This window comes from Pyrus communis, chromosome 10 (genome assembly GCF_041283825.1).
Source record: "Pyrus communis isolate YQ-2024b chromosome 10, ASM4128382v1, whole genome shotgun sequence".
Classification (NCBI taxonomy): Eukaryota; Viridiplantae; Streptophyta; class Magnoliopsida; order Rosales; family Rosaceae; genus Pyrus; species Pyrus communis.
Window position 1 is genome coordinate 895,960 of NC_142574.1, and position 23,073 is coordinate 919,032.

Genomic DNA, 23,073 nt, shown 5'->3' on the forward strand with positions numbered 1-23,073 from the left:
TATAAATACACCCACCTACGGTTCATCTACGGTAACGCAATTCCTACACTTCATTCTTTGTCCACTGCTTGAGTTTAAAATCATTTACTAACTTGACCGTCGGATAGCCTGTAGCCGGCACACCCCCAATCCAAGGCTTGCTCATGGTTGTTTACTGTTTTGCAGTTTGCTCAAGTTTGTGCTCAACCCCCGCTCACTGAGGTGCACGAATTTGGTTCCAACACACTTTTGAAAGATTAGTTTCAAAATCTCAGTACATCTACAAGATTAGTTTCAAAATTCATGCACTTCTACAATATCAGTTTCAAAAGTCCAGTACATCTACAAGATCAGTTTCAAAATTATGCATCTAAATCATCAAAACCTCAAAATCAAATACTTTTAGAAAATTCTAGAATGAAAAACCAAAAACAAAAAAAAAAACCAAAAACCAAAAATTCTAGAAAATTTATATCCCCTTATTCTCATAAAAAATAAAAAATAAAACTCATAAATTTAGAGAATAATACAGAAAAGAAGAGAGAGAAAGATAGAAGTATGAAGAAGAACTAGGAGAGATGAGGCTGAAGAAAGAGGAGGGAGAAGTAGGAAGGAGGAGAGAAAAGGAGAGAAGTATTGAAGAAAAATGAGGAGAGAGAGAAATAATGTGACATCCCACATCGCCTAGGGGAGTGATCCTTACATGTTTATTCTCATCTCTACCTAGCACGAGACCTTTTGGGAGCTCACTGGCTTCGAGTTCCGTAGGAACTTCGAAGTTAAGCGAGAAGGGGGCTAGAGCAATCCCATGATGGGTAACCCATTGAGAAGTTACTCGTGAGTTCTCAAAAACAAAACCGTGTGGGAATGGTAAGCCCAAAGCGGATAATATCGTGCTACGGTGGTGGAGCGAGCCCGGGAAGTGATCCCCTCTAGGCTGGGATGTGACAGTTTGGTATCAGAGCCTAACCCTGGTTGTGGTGTGCCGACAAGGACGTCGGGCCCCTGATGGGGATGGATTGTAAGATCACACATCGCCCAGGGGAGTGATCCTTATATGTATATTCCCATATCTACCTAGCACGAGGCCTTTTGGGAGCTCACTGGCTTCGGGTTCCGTAGGAACTCCAAAGTTAAGCGAGAAGAGGGCTAGAACAATCCCATGATGGATGACCCATTGGGAAGTTGCTTGTGAGTTCCCAAAAACAAAACCATGAGGGAATGGTAAGTCCCAAGCGGACAATATCGTGCTACGGTGGTGGAGCGGGCCCGAGAAGTGATCCGCCCGAGTCGGGATGTGACAATTTGGTATCAGAGCCTAACCCTAGTCGTGGTGTGCCGACGAAGACGTCGGGCCCCTAAAGGGGGTGGATTGTGACATCCCACTACGGTGGTGGAGCGGGCCCGGGTTGTGGTGGGGGCTTAGGTCGGGATGTGACAATTTGGCTTGAGAGCTCACTGGCTTCGGGTTCCATTGGAACTCCGAAGTTAAGCGAGTAGCGCTCGAAAGCATTCCCAAGATGGGTGACCCATCGGGAAGTTCTCGTGTGATTTCCCAAAAACAAAACCGCGAAGGCGTGGTTGGGGTCCAAAGCGGACAATATCGTGCTACGGTGGTGGAGCGGGCCTGGGTTGTGGTGGGGGCCCGGGCCGAGATGTGACAATTTGGTATCAGAGCCTAACCCTGGCCGTGGTGTGCAGACGAGGACATTGGGCCCCTAAGGAGGGTGGATTGTGACATCCCACATCGCCCAGGGGAGTGATCCTTATATGATTATTCTCATCTCTACCTAGCACGAGGTCTTTTGGGAGCTCACTGGTTTCGGGTTCCGTATGAACTCCGAAGTTAAGCGAGATGGGGGCTAGAGCAATCCCATGATAGGTGACCCACTGAGAAGTTGCTCGTGAGTTCTCAAAAATAAAACCGTGAGGGAATGGTAAGCCCAAAGCGGACAATATCGTGCTACGGTGGTGGAGCGAGCCCGGGAAGTGATCCGTCCTGGGCCGGGATGTGACAAATAAAGGGATATAAATTCATCTTCAAAACGATCATAACATATGATAGATAATTTCATTTTATGCTAAGAGCTGGTTTGGTATTGCCATGTTTTGAAAAAAAAAAAAACTGGTTCTGCTGTGCTGTGAGGATAAGCTCATTTTTGCTGCTTCATGTTTTTAGCTTTTTTTCATCCAAAATTGTGAAAACAAACTGTTTTTAAATGTTTATCAAATATCTTTTTTAATTTAATTTTTTTTATATTTATTTTTTTATAAAAATATATCAGTATCAAATTAGTACTAAGTCTTTTTATGCTAACTCGATATTACCCTGAGCCTGAGACTTCTTTAATTAGCTAGCGGTCGATACAAAGTGACGAAAATGCCACTGCTCCGACGTAGATTCACAGTGACTGATATCCTCATGTATGGGATACTGCCATGTGGTGCTTGGCTCTATCAGATTGAATCATTTCGAATGATGAATACAGCCCACACATGAAGCAATATCTCCTGCCCACTCACTCAAATTGACATAAATACCCATCAAAGTAGCAGAATGTTTGATGGAACTTGTTTACTTGCTCGAGGGCATGGACGTGAACAGTCAAAGCCCTACAGGCTACAGATCATGCAGGGGCATGCGGAATTCATTCATAGGTCGGCCACTATTCACTGAGGCCACAACTAAAGTATTAATCTCTAGATTTTGATCGCACATATTTAGTCAACCGTGCTTTAGATCTTGTCATGCGCAGTCATATTGGCTTTAAGAAGACTAATATTGACTTTGTGCATATTTGATCAAACTAACCATAATTAAAATAGCCGTACTTTCAGTGATAGAGTTAGAAATTCGAATCAGAAAGAAATCTTTAAAAACTAGAGCTTCTATTTTTTGTAATGAAAAATAAGATGATTAACTTCTGTAATTCCCTAATTTGGTCATTTTTCTCATTTTGTTTTTGTTCACTTGTTGAATGAAATGAAATAATTTACCCTCATTATACTAACAAAATATATGCATTTCAAGAGAAATTTTGACATGATAATGAAGGTGAAAACAAAGATGAGAGGTACGGATGAAATACGAGTTGATGATGGGTCGTGTTAAACTTAACAAATTGATGCAAATTAAAACACTAAGCTGAGAAACTGACATTGAGACGACAATGTGAATGATCACAACAACAACATCAGCCTGTGAATTAAAAACTCGAGACCAAGATCTTTTGCATGCTCACCACTCCTTATAATTAACTTGAAACTAAGGGGCGTTCTTAGTGAGTTGTATTCTTGGTGTGTGCTGAGGTAGCTTTGTACTTATATGGGCTTAACCCGAGTGAATTTTTCCATCATTACATCATTAGGGTTTACGTCACCCATTTCGATCCATCTATCATCCTCAAAAGGATGGTATTAGGAGCCATTATCCTACAAGACAGCAAGACATTAACTTCACTTAGAGAACCCTACCCTTATTTACACACCAAACAATTCCATGAATTGTGAAGACCTATTAGTCGTTAAATTAGTGTCTTAATTTCCAACAGTTGAAGAATTTCATCGTACAATCAATCCTAATTCAATAAAATTTCCTGTAAGAAAATCAAATATAATGTAATATAACGCAAAATAAAGATTTCAGAATATGTCAAATGTAATTTCATGTTCATGACTCATCATCAGTACAAACTACAAATAAATTTATTTACATTCATCATTTTTGAAACTGATAAATTGTTTTAAATTGAATACCAAAGAACCCTAAAGTTTCCACCACACCTGAAATTAAATTGCGGCCTCACGTGTTCACCAAAAATTCAAGAGTAATACTAACGAGATCACATTTGTGTATCATCACCTGATGCGGCAAGTGATGCATATAATCAACATCTAAGTAAATAAATTCATTCATTTGACGTGACGTGTGCACATCACTTGTCACATCATGTGATATATACATAAATGTGGTCTGCCTAGAATTTTCCAAAATGCAATCTGTTCTATGTACATACCAACTTTGATACAAAATGCCAAAGTTCGTAGCTTGGACAGACCGGCCAGCATCCATCACCAAATCATATATATCATCCTATGACACAAAATTAATTCGACATTCAATATCAAACAAAGAAATAAAATGACATAATTTATGATTAATAAAATTAAAACTTACAGCTCTTGGAGTAGTACTTGAGTCCTCAGCTGATGAACTCACCTCATTCATGATATTCAGATTAGCATTAATATCTTCTGTAATCTCATATACGCTGAGCTCAAGATCAAACCTCCAAATATAATACAAATTAGTAATATATCTCGGTCCTACAAATAGAATGTACGTAATTGAACTCAAAGTAGAAGGAGCATTTCTGCACTCACAAGAAATAGGGCTACAGAGTTTTCCTATATTTGAGTCGGTTTATTACAAAAAGCATCGGTGTCATGAATAGAATCATTCGTCATGACATCTATTTTGTCGAATTTCTTTAATGAGATTCTCAGGGGTCGTTTGTTTGCCCTCACTAAAGTGTACTGGACTGGACAGGACTAAGGGTTAGTCCAGTCCCATGTTTGTTCCCAACAGGGACTAGGTTTAATAAGACTAAGTCTCACTCGCCTAGACTAAATCAGGGACTAACTGGTCTTAGTGAGACCCCTCGAAACCATGGGACTAGCAAAGACTGTCCCCTCTCTCCCCCTCTCTCCTCCTCACCCTGCTCCTCGACCACTCACCCTAAAAAACCATTGGACTATCACAACCAATTTTCATATAAAATACCAAATTAAAGATGGGAGTGAGGGGATTACAATTCTACCTGAATCGAGGCCAAAAGGTGGTCGGAGGTGGCTAAAAATGGCCTGGAAGTCTCAGCCAGTTTGGGTTTTTATGAATCCATGACAGATTCGAGCATGCAAAGTTTGGATCTGGGATTTATTGATTGACCATAGATGCGAACCTTAGCCAGTACCAGCGACTAGTTTTCGGGCTACGAGGGGGAAAAGTTTGTTGGTGGTGTAAACCTCATCTAATCCGATGAAGTTTAGTCGGAAAACTCGTTGAGAAACTTGCAACTCATCGAAAAAAATGGAGCCATGAGGGTTCCATTTGACTAGCACAGAGCTAGAGAGAGAGAGAGAGAGAGAGAGAGATAGAGATAGATAGAGAGAGAGAGAGAGAGAGAAAGGGAGGAGAGAGAGATACAGACTGAAATGGAGAAAGAGGGAGGAGGGAGAGGCTGGAATCGAGAGGTTTAGTCTGGGAAGGAAAAGATTGGAAAGGAAAAGGGAGAAAATGAGGGAGAAAATGAGGGACAGAATGGGACGGTAAGGGAGAATAGAGGGATAAAAAAATTGGATGAAAATAAAATATTAATAATTATAGATTAAATAATATAATATTAGAGTTTGTTAATTATCCTGCTTGTTAGTCCAACACTGCACCAAACGCTTCACTAAGTTAGTCCAACTTAGTTTAGTCTAAGTCAGTCCAACTTAGTCCCTGAAACTAGCCCAGTTTGAGATAGTTTGGTGCAACAAACGCACCCTCGTAGTCTTCAACAGGATAAAATATATTTTAAGTGAGATTCTAATGGAATTTTTTGTGTGAAAGACATACATTTTTTTTATTATTTATAAATAAAGCATAAGTTGCATGTTACTTTGTGACAACCCGTTCCAAATTTTACATTTTTATTTTATTTAAAAAGCGTGAATTTACGAAATTGCCCTAGAGGCAAGGACTTTGACTTTTGTTGACCATCGTCTAGAGAGACGTATGACTTATTCTTTTAACATATTCTCGTAATACTCGTGGATGTGAACGCATAGGCGAAAGCCGTTTGCGAGTCCGGATTATAACGGTATAGTTACGGACGTTCGAAATTGGTTATTCAAGGTTTAGTGTTGATTAAATTAAATCCCCAATCAGAAATTGGTTATTTAAGGTGAAGCCCAATCAGAAAAAGGAAAGAAAAGAAAAAAAAAAAAAAAAAAAAAATATCCCAGCTTTCCCGTGGGTTTTTCCCACTCGCGACCACCCACTTTCCAAGGCCGATTCCGGCCAACTCCGGTGGAGTTTTTCGATGCCACCACCACCATCTTGAAGCTCTCATTCCCCTCTACAAAACCCACCCAAGAACCACCTTGATTAACCATGGTATGAGGCGGTTTGAGGCCACGAAAGTTGACGAAAATCAATGGTGCTCCGGCCACCCTTCTCGATTTTTCGGCAAATTGGCAAAGCAATGGCCAATGCCACCACTTGGGATTTGTAGCCCATCATCCCAGGAGCAAAACCCAACCAACCTTGACCCCGTTGGACCACCGTAGACGACGAATCGATGTCGGGAAGTTTTAGGCACCCGCCGGCTTCGTGGGCAAAATTGACCATATTCCATCCACTTTTGGACTATGTGGCAGGTATGAAAGTTGCTCCACTCACTGAGATCTTCATTTCTGTGAAGTTTGAGAATTTTTGGAAATAGTTGAATTTTCCGGCGAGTCGGGGCGGCCGACCGCCACCCGCGGCGGCGCGTGCGGCGGCGTGTGGCCAGTGGGCCGCCAATGCTATTTTTAGGCTATGTCAAATGTATTGAATTCAGTTTTGTCATTTGAATGACGTAGGTTGATAGTTGGAACCTAAATTCGTTACGATACGTTACTTGATAAAATGTGAATCGATGATCCGACCGTTGGATCGTCACCAAAATTGGATACATTATAATAAGTAATATTTAAAGATTATAGGAATTTACGGATCGGGAATCCGACTTACGGATCTTCCTGAATTGGATTTGTAAGTTAGTAAAATAAATGTTCACGGCCACTTGTTTTAGGCAATTGGCGGAGATCTGACCGTTGGATCGTAATGAAATTTTAATATGTTATTCTAGAAACATATTGTGGATTGTTGGGAGTTGCGGATTGGAAATCTGATATGCGGATCTTCCGGGTCAAGTTATACAGGGTTGTAAACCCTACCGTCGATCTTTGATCGACGGTTGACTTGTGGTCAATGGGTATCAAACTATTTTAGAATGTCGTTGAGGTTGTGTTTTATGTGAATTACATATTCTACGGATAAGAGTTCTGAGATGTGATTTGATAATTGGTCACAGGGACCAATCATTCAGGACGCCTCGATGCGTGCGCTAGAGAATCATAGCGTGGACTCCAGGTGAGTGCATCTTTTCCTTTTTATCGTACATATTATTGAGAGTTCTATCGACACTTTTAAATTGATTAGGCATATTACTTTCATACATATTTATTGTGAATGCTTGAAGTACTATATGAACTACGAATGGCTTGATCCCTGTCTAGGGTACGTAGGCAGTCTAACGAGACGTTAGATGCAGCCATAAAATATTTGAGACAAAAGCCTTGCTTGGGAAATTGAGTAATGCGAAGGAAATTTGTAAAGGCAAGTTTTAGTTTTGTGAATTAGTTAGTTAAATTAGAGTTAATTGGGTTGTCATGGATAATTATCCCTGAAAATAAGTAGTTTGGGAGTAGGGCGTTACTGATTGTACACTTCACACCATATTGTTTATAATTGAAAATGCTACGACATGATTAAGTAGTAGATTGCATCATGATATATCCATATGTATATTACTTGCATATAATTATTGGGAATGCTTTCAAGTGCAAAGGTGAACTCAGGACACCCAGGTAAGTTCAGGTGAGTTTATGGTAATAGTTGAATCGATTGCGTTATAGCATGACTACAGTTATGAGTTAGGCAATTTCGATACTGTCGTACTGGTTGCCATGAGTTGCACATGTTATATTGAGATGCATTGAGAGCTCATAAACCTGCACCCTGGTGTTAGTGCTCCCGCCCGTGGCCAGGGCACAGTCCTTCACGTGATGTTCACCTCCCGCACCTTACGCTTACCTTGGATTCAAGGTAGGTGCACAGTCCTGTCGTACAGACCACTTTAGGTGGTTCCGACTCGTAGGTGACCCACGATTATTCGCCCAGTCTTCACGTGATCGTAGCACTTGAGCGTATTTATTTACACCCAGTCCTGTCGTACAGACCACTTTAGATGGTTCCGACTCGTGTGCAGGTATACTTGTTGAGCTATATGCTAGCCAGGATTGATGAGATATGGATAAGTCGTACAGGTCACTATAGGTGACTCCGACTTATATGCTAGCCATGATTGATGAGATATGGATAAGTCGTACATGTCACTATAGGTGACTCCGACTTATATGCTAGCCATGATTGATGAGATATGGATAAGTCGTACAGGTCACTATAGGTGACTCCGACTTATATGCTAGTCAGGATTGATGAGATATGGATAAGTCCTACAGGTCACTATAGGTGACTCCGACTTATATGCTAGCCATGATTGATGAGATATGGATAAGATGTACAAGTCATTTTAGATGACTCTGACTGATATATCACTTTGTATTGATTTAGCTCATTTGGCCTACTTATTAATGTATGGTGGAGTCGATGGCAAACCGTGGTTTTGGTCATTTCTGAGTATGGTTTGGATATATGTATATATGTTCTGTCTTATGGAAAACGATACGGGTTTTACATTTAGGGGCATTACTTTTTGAGAGGTAGTAACTTTGGGAAGCTTGGTTTTATTGCTTACTCACAGCTTCTGTTTGGTGCCCTCCAGGTTTTAACTGTTGAGTTTGTATCGACAAGAATTTGTGGCGAATCTTAGTATTGATGGATATTTTTGAGGGTATGATTCTTACCCACACTACTGTACCTTACTTATGCTCTGACATCGCGTGTGAAATGGGTTCGCTCCCACTCGTAGCGCACTCTGGTATTTAGACACTTTTAGATTCAAATTCATTCACTTTTTATACACTATCACATTTTATGGCTTCGTCACCTTCCAAGTGTCGGCCAGCACAGCTCGATTCAGGGTCCAAGTGGACTTTCTGGGTCGGGGTGTGTCATACTTACATGTAGACTCGAAGACAACTTGCTACTTATAAAATAAGAGGATTAGGTTACATCACTACTATTGTTTTCTTTCTTTCTTTTTTTTTTTTTTTTTTTTTTTTTTTTAAGGTGGAGCAAATACTTCTAAATTGCCAACTCTTCTATTAGGAGAGATCACCATACTAACTCGAAGTTTTTGGGTCTACTTAATTTGGCATTAATATTAGCTGATAATGAATCTCTAATCCTTTTGATTTATTTTTCATGCAACCAATTAATTTAAAGTTTTGTTGCTTATCTTCAACCCGTGAATTTAGCTGATACAAAGTTATATAATAACATCCAATTCTTCGGTTGCAAACTCATGATATAAGGCTAGACACCCTTCAATTTATGAAAATTTTATTATATATGGTTTTGGTTTAAGGTTGATTGGTGGTTTAAGCAGGTGTGAAAACTTAGAAGTTGTAACCGAAAAAAGAAAGCAAAGTTAATATTATGGATTACACTTGTTATTGTGAAAATAAAAAACCTATAAATAAAGTTTTACCATTGTTTGCTATGAAATATTTAGTAGTTTTATAGTCTGCATAAATGTAAGTTAGACGAATTAGCATGAACAATATGTTTATCATTTTGTGCACGTAAATGTTTCATCTCTGTAAACAGTAATTTGACATATCAAATTGTCTGAAATGTATGATAATCATCATGATTTTAACAATTTTCATTTTACTCTCAAAGATGGATAGGCACCCAAGGCAAAATTCGAGATTGAGATTCATATATAAGCATATCTCTAAAAGAGAAAAATATCGGTTGTGGGTCCCAAATGAAGGTTATATGTGTAATTCAAATGTTTCGTTGGTGTCCTGTCAAAAAAAAAAAACTTTTTTTTGTGAGATTTTTTAATGCGGCTAGAATGGCTAGCTCATTTGTCCTATAATTATATAAGTAGAGAAACACTTGAATATAAAAATATGACCTTCTTAACATTATCTTATATAATAATATTGATCATACAGTTTTATATTTCAGACACATTAAAAAATAGAATGTGTTATCTATATACCTCATTTTACTTCTCACACACCCTTGATAATTCCTATCCGTTGATTTTCTTGAATTCATCTGATCTAATTGTCGAAAATTAAAAATGTATGTGCGAAGTAAAATAAGATGCGTGGATATCACATCCCTAAAAAATTTCTCAATCCCCTGGTAGGGCATTCAAAAGATCGGACGGTATATGTTTTGCCAATTGGCTCAAAGGGTTTCCTTAATCATTAGTTGGAAGTAAATGACGACAGGTAGAGCTGGACTACAAGAAACCCTCAGTAGTCCTGCGTAACAAAATAAACTTGCTGTCACTTTCAGCATGTCACACATACATTCAAATGCCATGCCCATACATACATCATCCCATGCATGGTACACGTTTTGGCATACATGTACTGTGTAATAATGTTAACATATGACATGGCATGACCATAGTCACATCAATGACAATGTAATTCACACAATGGGGTTTGACACCGTTAGGTTGCGGACAAAAGCAATAACGGCCGTTAAAGCTAAATATCAGCTTAACAGCTGACAATTGGAGGCTGACGATAAATGCTTCAAAAGAAGATTCTCTCTCTTCCGCCACCCTAATTAGCATTTCTTCCATGTATTTGAAAACACAGTTATATCACGTTATTATTATTTTTTTAAATCATAAAAGAAAAAATTATTATAATCTAAAAAATAAAATACTAACGCAATTATAATTGTATTTTTTTTTAGTACATTAATATTTTTACATTAAGATAATGGAGAGTTTGGCAAAACCACACAAATGACATTCTATTTTGGTATCGAATTCGTCATCCATGAGATTCGAACCTAAGACCTCTCACTTTCAAGTAAAGAGGAATACCACCAAACCGTAGTATTGAATGACATTAAGTACACGAAAAAAGGCTAATTAAGGTGGTGTAAGAGGGAATCTTCTCTTGAAGCACGTAAGGTTATGTGGTTATATGATAATTATTATTCATATTAAATAACGTCGTATAACTGTATTTCTTACACAACATTCATATTATTTATTTCTCGGAGGCATATTGTATGCCCTCCTATTTGAGTGCCTTTCCTATTCCCTTTTATTTGTGCGGTTACGGTTAAGTTAGGTCAATATTTTATCTTTCTATTATTTTTTGTCTTATTACCTCTATAAAAAAATTAATATAAAATGTTGACGTGACTTAACCGTTATCGTAAAAAATAAGAAAGCTTCTCATCCAAACAGGAAGGCAGACGATCTGCCTCCTTATTTCTCTATGTGAATATGGATCTAATCAATAGGAAAAGAGAGGCCGGTGTGAAATGTAGTCTGGCGGGAGCATAATGCAGAGACATGTTCGACGCCGACATTGACACGAACACCGATAGAGTTTGGTTGTACCTATTCTTCTCAAGGGTATGAGAAGAGGGAGTCAGAGAAAGAGAAGGAAAAGAATGGAAGGATATGACATTAGTTGACAAACTCGAGCGAAAGTTTTGCCGACGATTGGTTTTGGGTTTGTCCCAAATAATGTTGTGGGTTTAGTTGGGTGTAGCGATAAAACCACAAAATTTTATTTCTATTTCTTTTATATTTAAGGGCATTTGGAATTTTGCTGGAAAAAATATGGCTCCTAATAAAAACTAGAGAAAGGGATGACATTTTGCAGTCACACTTGTAGTCAGTTGGGCTTATACTAACGAATTTTAACCCGCTAGAGTTTATTGGGCTTATGATTCTTGACAAAAAAAAAAAAAAAGAAAAGAAATTTGGGCTTATATATATTTGGAATTCCTGAGGTTAGATATTTCTCATTTTTTGATTTTTTTTTTTTTGAGATTTTTAATGAAACATTCTTGATGCTGTTTATTTTTAACGAAAAATCATCTTTTTACTTTTTTATGGTACTATTCATTATACCTTTATTTGTCATTTTTCATTAAAACTAAAGTTTTTTTGGACTTTTCGTTAGTTTTCTTTTGTTAGGAAAACTAATGAAAATGACTTAAAAAGTTTTAGTTTTAATAAAAAAATCATGTTATAAGTTTTGTTTAATGATTAGTACAAGTCCCATATTAAAGCAGTCTAACTAAAAATAACCTAATTATAATAAATTATGATTTATCGATTTTACCCCAAACTTTTTTAGGTCAAGTTCCAGATTTTTGTTGTTAATGGAGTTCATCGTTGTTTTGCAGACCTTCTTCTTTTTCTTTGAAACAAAAATATAGATCCTCATGCTATTTAATTTATATTTTGTATTATTTCGTTGAAACGTCATCATCGTTATTATTCATATAGTATTCGAGGTACTGTTTTTCAATTTTTCTTCGTTAATGGAGTTCATCGTTTGTTTCTCCAGAAAATAAATTTGAGATTTGCATGTTATTCAATAATAATGATGGGTCATTGTTTCTGGACTGTAAAAATAAACTGTTTATGGAATCTAAGTTACTGTTTATGGAATCAAAGTCACTGTTTCTAGATTCAAATGAAATAGACACATTGTTTCTTAAATGTAAGCTAGAAAAGAAATAATGAAATTCATTGTATTTGAATTCAAAGCAAAATAAGCATCATGTTTGTTAAATATAATCAATTGATGCATGAAAAAAAAGAAACAATCTAAGGTTAAAACATAGACTGTTTTCTAGAATCTAAGTCACCGTTTCTGGAATTTAAGTCATTGTTTCTGGATTTTGGTTATTTTCTTTTTAGATACAGTGTTTATTTGTGCATAGAAAAAACAAACACTGTATCTGATTTATTTTTTTTTCCAGAAACAGTGTTATGTTTTGGGTTCTCCAGAAACAGTTTTATATTTTGGTTCATTTTTTTTTCCTATTTATAGACGCCTGATATGTACGTACATCATTGGGACAGTAGGTCCTTATTGGATCTGATTGGAATGAAATACTAACGCTATAAATTGTTCGTGGTGTAGATAAGAGGATGAGGATGAGGACGATGACGAGGAAGATGAGGATAAGGGCACAAAAGAGGTAGACAATAGTTTTGGATGATTTTTTATTAAACTTTGATCCCTTTTGGTTAAATAACATTTTAGGATGGTTTTTGGTTAAATATTTGTTGACCCAAGTTGCGAAATCTCATTCCTGAATTTCACTGTTATAATCTACGTACTTGTATTATTGAGATTTTATGTTATTTCTTGAGAATTTATTTTGATTTGTTTGAATTTAGATTTTAATTAAATTAGTTACAAAGTTTGAAGTTTGGAAATTAATTATTTAAAATCCGTAGACCTTTTGAGGTCACAATTTATATTTTTGAATAGATCTCAAAACCACGAACGCATAGGCGAAAACCGTTTGTAAGTCCGAATTATAGCGGTATAGCTACAGACGTTTGAAGTTGTGTTACTAAACTATAGATTTTAGAAATTATTTAAACTCCTACTTGGAAGGAAAAAGCCCAATGAGGTATGTGCTTTTGTGGCCAATCAGAAGTAAAGGTTGGAGGGAGGAGCAATCGAAAAACAAGAAAGGAAGGAGCAACCAATCAGAAAAAAAAGAAGGGGAGATGAGAGACCTGAAATGGGTCATTTTTGACCCGTGAACCCCTAATTTTGACCCCGCCATATCTCCTTTATCTGACTTCCATTTTGGGTGATCTTGGTGTCTATGGAAAGCTCTTGACGAGTCCTACATCTATGTAGTGTTAGATTTCCATTTTTCAAGGTCGAAGCCACAAAGTGCTGAGGGTTTTCCGGCGAGTTTTCTCATGTTAGAGTGATTCCGACAACGATTACTGTCGATCACCACCACCAATAAACTCCTTTTAACCCTTGGAGCAAGGTCCAAGCATTGGATGAGGTGTCGGAGTTCGTTTTGGCGATGAATCGAGAGACACCTATTTTTAGGTATTCCGGCAGGTTTGAGGGCAATTGGAGATTTTTCTAGCCAAATTGGACTTGGCCACATGTATAAAACTTGCTCCACTCACTGAGATCTATTTGCCTGTAAAATTTGGTAATTTTTGGAAATAGTTGAATTTTTCGGCGAATCGGGTCGGCCGACCGCCACTCGCGACTGCGCGTGGTAAGTGGGCTGACGATGTCTTTCTAAGTCCAATTAGATGCCCTGAATTCATAATTGATATTGTATGAAGTGGTTTGATTGTTTCAACTTAGTTTCATTATGATACATCACTTAATCAAAATTTGAATTGACGATCCGACCGTTGAATTGTCACGAAACTTTAATGTGTTATAGAATGTAATATTTGAGAATAGCTGGAACTAATGGATCGGGAATCTGACATACGGATCTTCCTAAATTGAATTTCTAAGTTAGTAAAATTAATTGTTAACCGCCACCTAATTCTAGCAATTGGCGGAGATCAGACCGTCAGATCGCGATGAGATTTTAGTATCTTATTCTTTGAGAATAATGGAGACCTTAAGAAGTTGCGGATCTAGATTATGATGTGCAGATCTTCCGGATTAAATTGCTAGGGTGTGGACCCCACAATTGATTTTTGTCAACAGGTCTTGAACCATTTGAATTACTAAAATTAGTATTACTAAAGACTCAGTGAAGCTTTGCAGACTTGTCTTGGTGAGTGACTTTAATATATGTGATATGGTGATTACCCGATTCTTTATATATTAATATCCTTTGTGGATATGACATAGTTTTATAAATGTGTTTTCTGTTAAAATGTGATTCTTTTATAATTGGCCATTGATCAATTTTTATTAAATATGATTTGACTCATGGATTGGAAATATTTGTGAAAATGTGACTTGAAGTGCATATTGAAATGTTTATGAATTGTGTTATAAATATATATTTGAAATGTTGAGAAATGTGTGGGCTAGTAGAGACCGTTACCCTAGTGTCACAGGGTTATGTGACACCGAGTCTGCACCATGTAGCAGTGGTACATGGATGGTCCTGCTTGGTTAATCCGCGATGGGGGACCATATTATTTATGGATCGCGCTTGGTTAATCCGCAATGGGCGATCCTTATGGCCATGTGTACTTAGGAGTGATCATGCTTGGTTAATCCACGATGGGTGATCACTGCCTAACAGTTCTGTATGTGTGACTTTGCTTGGTTAATACGCTATGGGGGGTCACTACCTTCTTGGTTATCTTGACCTTGCTTGGTTAATCAGTGATGGGGGGTCACTCGTGGTTCTGCTTGGTTAATTCGCGATGGGGGACCACATTATTTATGGATCGTGCTTAGTTTATCCGCCATGAGCGATCCTTATGGCCATACATACTTAGGGGTGATCATGCTTGGTTAATCCGCGATAGGTGATCACTGCCTAACAAATTCGTGGGAGTGACTCTACTTGGTTAATCCGCGATGGGGGGTCACTACCTACATGGTTACTCAGGGGTGGTTCTGCTTGGTTAATCCGTTATGGAGAGCCATTTCCACTTTGATTACTTATGTAGGCTTCGGTAGAACTGCATCCATCTAGCCCTAGTTTTTAATGCACATATGAACGATAGTTTTTGGGAATCTTGGTGGTTTGAATGGGAAAAGTCGTTGGATGTCTAGGTGACTCCTTCAGAGTTTTCAGTGACTTGGTTATGATATCATAAAGCATGATTCTATACTCGATGTTTATAGATTGTGATTGATGGTCTGTTTTTATTGAATATCACATACTTGTATTATTGTCACTCACCCGAGCTTCGCAGCTTAACCAAGTTCTGATTTGCCAGTGCACCATTCCCTTAATGTAGGCATTGATTTTACATATGACAGGTCTGGGTAGATTACGAGAAACCATTCGGTATTTTGGTTTCATTGAGTGGTCCGGAACCTGATGTTGTTGGATTTCGTTGAGTGGTCCGAAATCCTTGCTTTCGCTAATTCCCATAAGATTAGTCTAGAACCCTAGATTCGAATGAATAGGAATTACCCACAATAGATCTTGTGAATACAAATTAGAATTATCATGTTTATTACTTATAATCCAAGTAGGGAATTATATAGAGTTCCTTAGTTAAATTCGTGAAGTGATAAGTTATCGCATTGATTGATAACGTAAATAAATGCTAAGGTCATGCATGTTTGATTCATGAATTGATTAATTGACGGGATTGCGGAACGACTTTGGATATGGATGTTATTGTTATGATTATTTTAGTTGATCAATGTGGCTTGAGAAGAATATTGTGCTTCGTCATTGGTACTTTGACATATTACATGGTATGCATTGTGATATATTGTTGAGACAACAATTTATGTGATGGATGTTTGAGTGTAATGAAATGACGAACTACGAATGACTTGATCCCTATTGAGGGTACGTAAGCAGTCTAACGAGGAGGTTAGATGTAGCCATAAGGTATATGAAAAAAATTATTATGCAGTTGGAGCTCGAGTTGTGCTTTGCCCATATCCCGAAGGTGGGGTATGTTAGAAATATGGGTATTTGGTGATGTCATGTGTTGATCTTGAACGTATGTCGGGATCGGGGCGTGACACAAACCTATTTCATTAAAGCTCCCTTGTTTTATTGGAACCTCCTATATTTTTAGCAGTCATCTATCGAATTTAAGATTCTGCAGATGGTTACAAAAAAATGATCAATATTTCAGCACGAAATTACCGAAACTGTATAGCTTTTCAGTAGGAACTTACTGAATTTGTGCATATTTTCAATAGGCTCCAACCAAAGAATGCCTAACACATGCTTTTGTTCAAAATCTCAATTGGCAGCTACTGAATATCCGAATTGCAATTTAGGGTTCAACAAGCATGACGAAAGGAAAAATTATATGAAGTCTTATCTCATGTGGAGGCCTTCAAATAGTCAATTTCGCGTTTCATTCGTAAAAAAAGAATCGTTTCAGCATCTTGTTTTTGTTTTTAGTGGTTAGAATTTTGTTCTATAATAGAGGGTGTGAGTGAGTTTAAGAATTTGAAGAAAAAAATATTAGGAATTTAAAGGTTTATTTGTAACTATTTTATTTATATAAAAAAAATCTTGTGATGACTAAGTAGTTATTTCATATTAGGCATATAAGTTATTTAATAAAATGTGGCACTACAAACTTTTTATATTTAAAAAGAAAAATACACTTGGGAGGAGTGAAAAATAAGATTTTTGAAATGCAAATAATAATTCCCCTTCATATAATATTTTAATTACGAGTGTATTCAACAATATGCAAATAAATTATGTTTGATCTAATCCCCATTATAAAATCTTATCAAACTAGGGCATGCTGGAATACTAAAATAAATGAGCAAGCCCAGTCCAACAAGGTTTTTTAGTTTTAAATTAAAATAAAAGACGCATGCAAGAAACTTACTTTAACAAGAGGTTTACATTTTAGCACTTTACAAAGGAGCAATTTTGGTACCGGCAAAAGTATGCAGACGTTACTGACAAGCATGCAGACAAAACGCATGCTCAAGTCCACCTTATGAAGGAGCAAATTAAGGATGGAGTTACAAAACGTCTTCTTGCTCCTCCTCTCGACGGTTCACTACCAATTTAAGCGTTTTATAACCTCTTCCATTGCATGCCATACATTCGTAATTCATCCCTTGTCTTCTTCAGTATGTCGAAGCTCGTGATGAGACTCTGCTTCTCAAACAAGTTGATTATTCACATTATTGCGCTGTCTTGTGGATCATTCACTTTCGTGACATCAATGTGGAACGTATTTCTTGCTATGTGTAAAAGTCGATCCAGAAAAATTGCCGGAGAAAATACCTCAGGATTTAGGAGTTATTGGATTGATCTATAACTGAGGCTTTGATGCTCTATATTATTTGTGTAGTTTTTCCTTTTTCTTTATTTGGATACAATCGTATATCTATACTAAGGAGTGAAAATAATTAGTACTGAACTCTAACTTACAAGTGCAGATGAATATAATTAGATAACACTAGTACTAAGTGACAGGTAGTTCTGTTTTTTTTGTTTTTTTTTGTTTTTTCAAACTATCAACGACAACTAAAAACAATAGATAAGATGACATACAAACTGATAATAAACAAAAACAAATTAAACCTTGAAGGATCAAACCTACTTTGATACAAAGTTGCAAAAAAAATACACATAACAAACAGATGAACAAACAAACAACACAATTACAAATAATACTTAATTAATTGAAAACAAAGAAACACCAGAAAATTACAAAAAACAATGCTGCATAACTTGAATGACTACATTATGACTAACTTACACTTACTTTCAAATGGGCTAGTAATCTTGCAAACATAAAAGGGAGAAATTTTTTACTCTTTATGATAAGTGGGCTATGTATGTAAATAATGTTGAATAAATACAATGCTGAAATTAGAAGTTTTTGGTATGCTGACATGAGATAAATGATTTTTCTGTTGAACGTTTTGTACAACGAGGCGGGTGTTATGCAAAGCCAGATAAGAAGTATACAGGGAGTTTGAATTAAGGATAGCTCAATTAAGGTTACTTGAGGATATCCTTGTAGACTCATTGCATATTGTAACTTAATGATCTAAATTGTGTAGTTTTTAAGTCTTCTTGACGAACCACGAGTATAGTAAATGGGATACAAATGTAAACTCAAGAATCCGAAAACTGGAGTACACCAATTCAGAGAAAAAAAAAATCTCAAAGGTTTTTTTTAAAAGGGAGTGTTGGAGATCTTGGAGTGAAATTAGTTCACAATTTAAAGGGGAGTGTTAGTGTGTAAATTGAAGAACTGATTAGTGAAGATTATAAGTATTTCATTTGTGTTATGCCTCAGCTCATAGGCTGAGTTTGTGTGTTAAAATGTAATGTGTTGGTTAAGTCTCATAGGGCTTAACATTGGACAAGTGTCTTAATCTCATAATGGGATGTAATGGATGGCTAAGATTGAATTTAGAATTGTGTCTATCTCTCTCTCACCTCCAACAGTTATAATTGCAAGTATATGAGCTCATATACTCAGAGTGAGTGCCCGCAATATATGGAAGAATGCAAAGGGATATTCTTTGAGATTTTGTGATCCATTTTCTTTTCTTCTTCTTCCTAAAACTTTCTGAGATTCTCTTCCATAACTACTGCTAGAGAGATTCTCTTCCATAACTACTGCTAGAATTCCCATTTAATTCAAATCCTCTAACATGGCCTCAGAGCTAGGTTAGGTCTGAATTTCTGGGCGTTGTGTTTGTGAGAGGGTGAGCTCGGATTCACAGCAAAAGCTCATTGCAGTGATTCGAGTTCATATCAGTGATTGAGTCTAACATGGCTGGATTTGGAGGAGGAGAACTCAGAGTGCCAGTCTTTAATGGCGAGAATTTTGATTTCTGGCAAATCAAAATGAAGACTATTTTTCGTTCGCACGAACTGTGGGATCTGGTTGAAAATGGGTATGAAACTCCGGTGAAGAAGAAGGAGGAGGAGCTCACGGAGGCGGATAAGAAGTTGATGCATGAGGATGTGGTCAAGGACGCTAGAGCACTTGGAATCATCCAAGGTACTGTTTCAGATCAAATTTTCCTGAGGATCACAACCCAGGAAAATGCAAAGGTTGGGTGAGACATTCTGAAACAAGAATTCGTTGGTGATAAGTAAGTAAGATTTGTGAAACGTCAAAGTCTTAGACAAGATTTTGAGTATACTCGCATGAATGATAGTGAATCTCTTTGTGTGTATATTACTAAATTGTTTGATCTGATTAATCAAATGAGGAGCTATAGTGAAAATCTGAGTAATCAAAGAATTGTTCAGAAGTTGTTAATTAGCTTACCTAAATCTTATGATAGTATTGCAACTGTGATAGAAAATAATAAGGATTTAGACACCATAGATGCTCAGGATGTAGTTGCAGTTTTGAAGGGTTTCGAACAAAGGCTTGATAGACATGGTGAGAGTAGTATAGAGAAAGCATTTGCTAGTTTGAACAATGCATCAAAACCAAATAGGGAATAAGTGTTTTCCCTTAATCTTCAACACAAACAAGGAGCTTGCATTGAGAACAAATGTGCAAGAGTGTGCAAAGATATGGCACAAGAGATTTGGTCACCTAAATTTCAGGAGTCTCAAGCTATTACAGAGTCAAGAAATGGTATTGGGGTTGCCTGAAATTCAAGATAGTGATGCAGTGTGTCAAGGGTGTGCACTGGGGAAGAATCATAGGGAGTCATTTCCCAAGGAATCAAAGTGGAGAGCAAATGAGCAACTAGAATGAATACACTCAGATGTGTGTGATCCTATGCAAACACCAAGTCTGAGTGGAAATAGGTACTTCATTACTTTCATAGATGATTATTCAAGGATGTGTTGACTTTATTTTTTGAGAAACAAATCAGATGTCTTCTATGTGTTTAAAAAGTTTAAAGCTATGGTAGAGCTTTAATGTGGATACTCTGTGAAGGGGTTGAGAACAGATAAGGGAGGATAGTTCACTTCAAATGATTTTAGGAACTTTTGTGAATACCTGGGGATAGAAAGACAACTCACCATTGCATATTCTCCACAACATAATGGAGTTGCAGAAAGGAAAAACAGAACTGTTGTGGAGATGGCAAAATGCATGATTCATGAGAAAGAACTCCCTTACAATCTCTCTGCTAAACAGAAGTCCTACAAAGGTTTTGGGGAACATTACACCTTTTGAGAAATTTAGTGGAAGAAAACCTGGGATTAAACACCTGAAAGTGTTTGGTTCAGTGTGTTACTCACTTATTCCAGGAAATTTTAGGCACAAATTAGAAGAAACAAGTGTAAGAGGTGTTTTCATTAGATATGGTGCTTGTGAGAAGGGGTATAAGGTGTTGAATCTTGCAACTCAAAAGGTTTTGCTCTCTAGGGATGTAATCTTCGATGAGAATGGTAAATGAGACTAGGAAAAGAACAAAGTAAAAGAAGTATGCATTCCATTTTCTGCAAATGAATCTCTAGAAATGAATGATGATGTTGTATCTGGATGTTCTCAAGTCCAAATTGAAGACTCTCCAGCTATTATCTCTAGCGAAACAAGCAGTTCAAGTCTTTCATCTCAGTATGATCATACTCCATTGAGGTATAGGAACTTGAGTAAGATTTATGAGAGATGTCATTTGTGCATTGTTCAACCCGAAGATTTTAATGAAGCTGCACAGGATGAGGCATGGAAAAAGGCAATGTAAGATGAAATGAGCATGATTGAGAAGAACCAGACATGAGAATTGGTAAGGAGACCATTTGATAGGCCTGTGATTGGGGTAAAATGGGTGTATAAAACTAAGTTAAACTTTGATGGCTCAGTTCAAAAGAATAAGGCTAAGCTAGTTGCAAAAGGCTATGCACAAAAGCCTGGGATAGATTATAATGGAACCTTTACACCTGTGGCAAGGTTGGATACCATAAGAACCCTTATTGCACTGGCTGCAAAGAACAATTGGAAGTTGTTTCAACTGGATGTAAAATTGACTTTCTTAAATGGTGCACTTGAAGATGAGGTGTATGTAGATCAACCAGATTGATTCATTGTGCAAGGAGATAATGATAAGATGTACAAATTCCACAAGACTTTATATGATTTGAAGCAGGCACCAAGGGCCTGGTATGGAGAGATTGATTCCTATCTTGCAAAGTATGGTTTCAAAAGAAGTACCAGTGAGGCAACATTATACACTAAGTGCAGAGGAGACTCAGATTTAATCATTGTATCTATATATGTTGATGATATAGTCTATACTGGAAATTCTCAGGAGCTAATGGAGGAAGTCAAGATTAATATGATGCACAAGTATGAAATGACAGATTTGGGCTTGTTGCACCATTTTCTAGGGATAAGAGTTATGCAAATTGAAGATTGCATATTCATACATCAGAGGAAGTATGCCTCAACTCTGTTGAAGAAGTTTGGACTCTAGGATTGTAAACCTGTGAGTATTCCACTAGTACCAAGTGATAAACTGAGAAAGGAAGATGATAGTGGAGTTGTAGATGAAGCTCAATACAAGAAAATTGTGGGAAGCTTGCTGTATCTCACAGCAACAAGGCCTGACATAATGTATGTTGCATGTTTGTTAGCAAGGTTCATGCACTGCCATACTAACAAGCATTATGGGACATCAAAGAGAGTTCTGAGATATGTTCAAGGGACTCTTGACTTTGGTTTGGAGTATAAGAAAGGTGAAGCAACAATCGTGGTAGGATTCTATGATAGTGACTGGTGTGGTTCAAAAAAGGATATGAGAAGCACATCTGGGTATGCTTTTACATTTGGTAGTGGAGTTTTCTTTTGGGCATCTGTCAAACAACAATGTGTTGCCTTATCCACAACTGAAGCAGAGTGTATCAGTGCATCGGAGGCAACTGCCTAAGCCATTTGGTTAAGGTTTGTACTGGAAGATTTGGGTGAAATGCAATCGATTGCAAGGCCACTGAACTGTGACAACACTTCAGCTATTGCTATCACTAAGAACCCCATATTTCACTAGAAAACCAAGCATATCAACAGAAGGTATTTCATCAATGAGGCATTGCAATAGGGAGCGATTGACTTGGTTCACTGTCTTACAAAGGAATAAGTTGCTGACATTTTCACAAAGGCACTGACGAGAGATCAATACACTTATCTTAGAGATCTTGGAATGAAATCAGTTCACAATTTAAAGGGGAATGTTAGTGTGTAAATTGATGAACTGATTAATGAAGATTATAAGTATTTCATTTGTGTTATGCCTCAGCTCATAGGCTGAGTTTGTGTGTTAAAATGTAATGTATTGGTTAAGTCTCATAGGACTTAACATTGGACAAGTGTCTTAATCTCAGAATAGGATGTAATGGATGGATGAGATTGAATTTAGAATTGTGTCTATCTCTCTCTCACCTCCAACTGTTATAATTGCTAGTGTATGAGCTCATATGCTCAGAGTGAGTGCCCGCAATATATGGAAGAATGCAGAGAGATATTCTCTGAGATTTTTGGATCCATTTTCTTTTCTTCTTCTTCCTAAAACTTTATGAGATTCTCTTCCAAAACTACTGCTAGAATTCCCATTTAATTTGAATTCTCTAACAGCTTTGTACACCTAGATATGGAGGTTCATCCATATGGTGCGATCAGATTTAGTGGCTCTACCACCTTATACGATCAGATTTGACTTCTTTGTCGTTTTGTTTGATTCGATATGGTAGCTCCACCTCCT

The 23,073-nt window shown here is 37.2% G+C and overlaps 1 long non-coding RNA gene and 1 pseudogene across 1 annotated transcript; both read left to right on the top strand.

Moving 5' to 3' along the window:
• The first annotated feature begins 6,410 nt into the window (after positions 1–6,410).
• LOC148693314 (uncharacterized) lies at positions 6,411–8,836 on the top strand. Its single transcript, XR_015952744.1, has 2 exons — positions 6,411–7,159; positions 8,634–8,836. It is a non-coding gene; the product is annotated as an uncharacterized LOC148693314 (long non-coding RNA).
• Positions 8,837–20,838: 12,002 nt separating this feature from the next.
• On the top strand, positions 20,839–22,245 carry LOC148693315 (secreted RxLR effector protein 161 pseudogene; annotated as a pseudogene).
• Positions 22,246–23,073: the final 828 nt, after the last annotated feature.